This window comes from Octopus bimaculoides, chromosome 3 (assembly GCF_001194135.2).
Source record: "Octopus bimaculoides isolate UCB-OBI-ISO-001 chromosome 3, ASM119413v2, whole genome shotgun sequence".
In the NCBI taxonomy this organism is placed as follows: Eukaryota; Metazoa; Mollusca; class Cephalopoda; order Octopoda; family Octopodidae; genus Octopus; species Octopus bimaculoides.
This window is the reverse complement of record NC_068983.1, coordinates 86505970-86510510: the sequence shown is the minus strand read 5'-3', so window position 1 is coordinate 86510510 and position 4541 is coordinate 86505970. Positions and strand designations below refer to the sequence as shown.

General features: G+C 35.6%; 1 protein-coding gene and 1 long non-coding RNA gene across 3 annotated transcripts in view; one reads left to right on the top strand and one right to left on the bottom strand.

Annotated features, from left to right (window-relative positions):
* LOC106867491 (motor neuron and pancreas homeobox 1-like) overlaps positions 1-4541 on the top strand; it is a 197928-nt gene that overhangs the window by 33821 nt on the left and 159566 nt on the right. The window lies entirely within an intron of this gene.
* The window catches only part of LOC128247311 (uncharacterized), a 58970-nt gene that overhangs the window by 47509 nt on the left and 6920 nt on the right, over positions 1-4541 (bottom strand). For both annotated transcript variants that reach the window (XR_008263689.1, XR_008263688.1), the window contains exon 3: positions 3900-3980. This is a non-coding gene — a long non-coding RNA (uncharacterized LOC128247311). The remainder of the gene's footprint in view (positions 1-3899; positions 3981-4541) is intronic.

Below are 4541 nucleotides of genomic sequence, written 5' to 3'. Positions count from 1 at the left end.
AGTAAAGTAGTCCACCTGATGATGAGTCATATCTAGTGCGGCCCACTTTTCGAAAAAGCTGCTCACATCAGCTCCACATTACCTGGATCACCTGGATCGGCCAGGCTGTCTGGTGCCGAGTCGGCTCCACTGGTCACAGCATTCGCTCAATTTCTCCCATGCTCCACGTTGTTCCAAACATTTTTCTTAAATCATCTTCCCACCTGATTGGAGGTCTTCCGAGTGGTCTCTCGCGCGAGTACCACTCGACGACTGCATGGGTCCACCGATTGTCTGTGAACCTTGCGACATGACCGGCCCATCATAGCTTTGCGTGGTGGCATTCTGCGACGACGTCCAGTTCTATCCCTGATCTCCTCGTTCCGGGTGTGATCTCTTAGCGAGATTCCCAACATCCATGGCTCTCTACGCCATAAGCTCCATATAGTCACTTTCATTCATTAGAAACAACTACGGATCTTCCTTAGATCTCATCCGCCGTCTTAAAGGAAGGAAACAGTCGATAACAGAGTGCGAAATGCACTGAAACCTGAAGACAATATGGGAATGCTGTAACTGGAAAGGTTTTGGTGACAGGGCTGAGCAGGGACTTGATAAGAATAACAAAAACAATAAGCTATACAATGAAAGAAACAAAATCGTAGAATTAACAGCATGTGTTACGACATGTGAATATTCATGAACAGTAACATGAAATTAGCAGTTGTGTATGTTATTAGCATATGTTAAACATTCTGAACATTTATTATAATAAACTGCAATAAACAGCAAATAAAGATTTACATAGCTGTAAGTATTGTTGTAAGTTTATAGTTTATGTAAATATTTTGTAATACGTGAATAATATAAGCAAATATTTTATAATATGTGATTATATAAAGCAAATATAGAATTAAAATAAATCCAATATTTGAATCGTTATTTCATAATTTTTGTATAACATGTGGATGCATAGATTACACGAAACACATTCTGATTGCAGATAACGAGTCTAAATATATGAAGCGTTAGATAACTATTTAAAAGAATGTATAGCGAGGAAAAAAAAAACAGCAAAGAAAAAAACAATATTAGACAACTACTTATATTTTCCTTTCTCCAGCAAATTTCCGACGTCATTAGTTAAGCATACCCTTTATCACGTAAACTAGAGTAGTGATAAAAGAATCACTAAGCAAATGTGTAAGGGTGTATACAATCTGTGTAACAATCTGATATTTAGACATTACCCTTGAGTTTTATAGATGCTAATATCTATAGAGCTGGATAACCCCTAAATGTTTGTTTAAAATCTTACTTCATGAAGATAATCTTTTATAACTGTATTAAATAAATATGTATGTATGTATGTATGTATGTATGTATGTATGTATGTATAGCTTATAAAGCGCACAAGTTTATAAAGTCGTACCTCAATTTTGGCAGGCCTTTTACTTCAACTGTCATTCGTCAACAACTTTATAAACTTTAAAATGTCAGCAAAAATCTGACCTTTTGTTTATAAAACGCAAGTAGATCTTCCGGGTCCTTTCTTTTTGCTAGGGTGAAACACTCCTTATATGCCGTCAAATATGGTCGTCTATATTTAGAATTGATATCCTTATAACATAGACAGACCAGTAAATCTCTCAAACTTTTTTTTTTAAATTTTCGTCCCTTTTCCTTCACTTACATTTTTCCTACGCCGTTTGCTGTGATTCAACGATCCCACATATGATTATATACACGTAATATCAGGTCGGATTAATTTAATTTTTGGTACTAGTCTGACGCGGGTGTCTACTTAACACAGCACCGTCTTACTATATGCGAATAAATGGTGCATTACTGCATGACCTTAGTTATTGATCTAACCTATAGCACATGGATTCCTCTAAACACGAGGACATATTCTTTGTACTTCATATATACCCACGTAACCCGTTGTAATTTATCTTTGTACTTCGATTTATAGTTGTATGTTCTATATGTACACTCACACACACACACACATTGGTTTTTCTGCCCACGTTCGAGTTTTCATGTCTTTTTATACACGTAGTTAGATAATAAATTTAACAGAGACACTCATAGCTAGAATCAACAACGTCCAAGCACTTACATATGCATATGTATGCACACACGCACAATTTAAGACGTTACTTAGTACAACTGGTGCAGTGGTCGTCTTTACTGCATATATAGAAAAACCCACAGGTTTTGACAATGTCTTTTAAATTACATTAGTTTATTGCTTATAATTTATATGCATAGTTGGTATATGTTAGATTCTATTTATTTTTTATTCCCATTTCGCTGTCTATAATTACTGTTAATGTTGTTGTTATTGATATTGCAGTAATTGAGGCTAAGAAGCTGTTTTTATCACAACAGTTTCTAAAGCTAACATTTAAATACGAAACAAAGGCTAAAAACTGTACAGATGCATCTATCAGCCTTACTCCCTAGTAACCATATAAAATTTTCTATTGTCCATTGTGAAAAGCACTGATATAGACGCTTACAACAATGGCTTTTGGTTTTGTAATTTTAACGAGAAAATCGACTGAAATCTCAGCGAAAATGGTTCAGTTGTCTTAATCATTCTTTAGATTAACGTGAAGAGTTAGGACTTCGAACATGAGAATAGATTTGTACCGTCATCTTTATTGCAACAAGGCGCTCTATCTAACCCTTCCAGTGTCTCTAAACTACCAGCCTTGGTAGACTGCAACACTGGGTTATGTCTTCTATACTTTTCCATCTGAGTATTGATTTGTAACGTTGACATTACGTTGCTAATTTGTCGCTTTGCTGTAGTGGTGATGGTGGTTGCTTATCTGATCAAGCAAACCTAAGATTATAGGTACTTGACTTATAACAAATCCCATTTTATCTTCAGACATAATGAGATCCAGGACAACGCCATCCAACTCTAGTGTGTCCAGCTGGTTATTATTTTTGAGATGGCTAAGGTGGCGAGCTGGCAGAATCGTTTGCATGGCGTGTAAAATGCTTAGCGGCATTTCGTACGTCTTTATGTTCTAAGTCGAAATTACGCCAAGGGCGACTTCGCCTTTCATCCATTTGTGATTGATAAAATAAGTACCAGTTGAGTACTGGGTCGATATAAACGACTTATCCCTCCCCCGAACCTACTGGCCTTGTGTCAAAATTTGAAATAATTATTTTCAAGACGGCAAAAGTGGTGGTGGTGGTGTCATTTTATAAAATGGGGATCGGGTACATGTTTCTATATACAGATCGGTCCTTGCTGGCTTGTCCTTTGACTGCTACTTAATTCATCATCTCTTGAAGGATGAAAGATAAAGTCAAATTGAACCTAGAACTAAAGGTACGCAACTAAACGCTGCAAGCCTTTTGCCCGTCGCTCCACAAATTCTGCTAATTCAATGCTTTTTTTGCGTATATTGGTCAGTGTGCGTATGTATGTGTGTGTGTGTAACTACATACAATAACTAAAAAAAGATTATGTATAAATATAGACTAAGGATGTGAATGAGTAATTAATAATGAATGATTAATATTGTGTATAAGTAATATTAATTGGCAACTAGGACTTTATTAAAACATAATAATATCAATTTGTAAGAGTTGATATAGCTTCTGAGCTATAATTACAGCTATAAATATTATTGCATTATAGTAGTATTGGTGAAGGTATGAACATCAACACATGAATGATTACAATGGTACTATTACTACTCTACCTTGTAAGCAAAGCTAAACAAACCAACGAGGGAGCCGGTATGTGATCATTTGATATGCTAGATATAGCAGCCAGATCACATTTCAAATCGGAATAAACTATAGCTGATATAAATTCGGGATTGTCATGGCTAGAATACCATTGGCCTTTTGTCTGCATGAGTTGAACTTTAATAAAACAATAAAAATACCTTAGAACCTTGATTAAAAGCAAAAAAAAAGAGGTGTCGAAAATGCTCGTTTTTCTTATTTTGACATTCCATTTTAATGATCTGAAAATAAACAAAAATGAATTAAAATTAACTAGAAAGAAAAAAAGGATTCGAAAATTATTCAAAAATAGAATTTTCGAAAAGAATAGATTCCAAATTTTAAAAACGCAATAAATTCCAAAATTTAAAAAAAGACACCGAGAACTTAGTTGCCAACCCAATATATATATATATATATATATATTGGGTTGGCATATATATATATAGACAGTAGAGATTGATGGACATTTGTATGTACACAAACACACACACACACATACACACACATCTTAAGTGTGATGGATGTGGCCAAGTTTGCCTCTCCAGAGCCGGCCTCACAAGTCCTCTACGCAAACATGCTGAAAGGCCTCAGGTTGAATACAACCAATTTCTAGTAACGACTCCGTTATGTAATCTGTAGCAATTTTCCCATTCCATCTGGTCTCTCAGGGTGCTCCGAATGCTGCATCTGCAATAACGAATACAAGTCACTTTCTGGCTTCAAAACCCAATATAGGGTTCGTGATTACCACTAGCACACAAATCCAAAAAAGCAAAACATCCCCCCCCCCAAATCAAAGG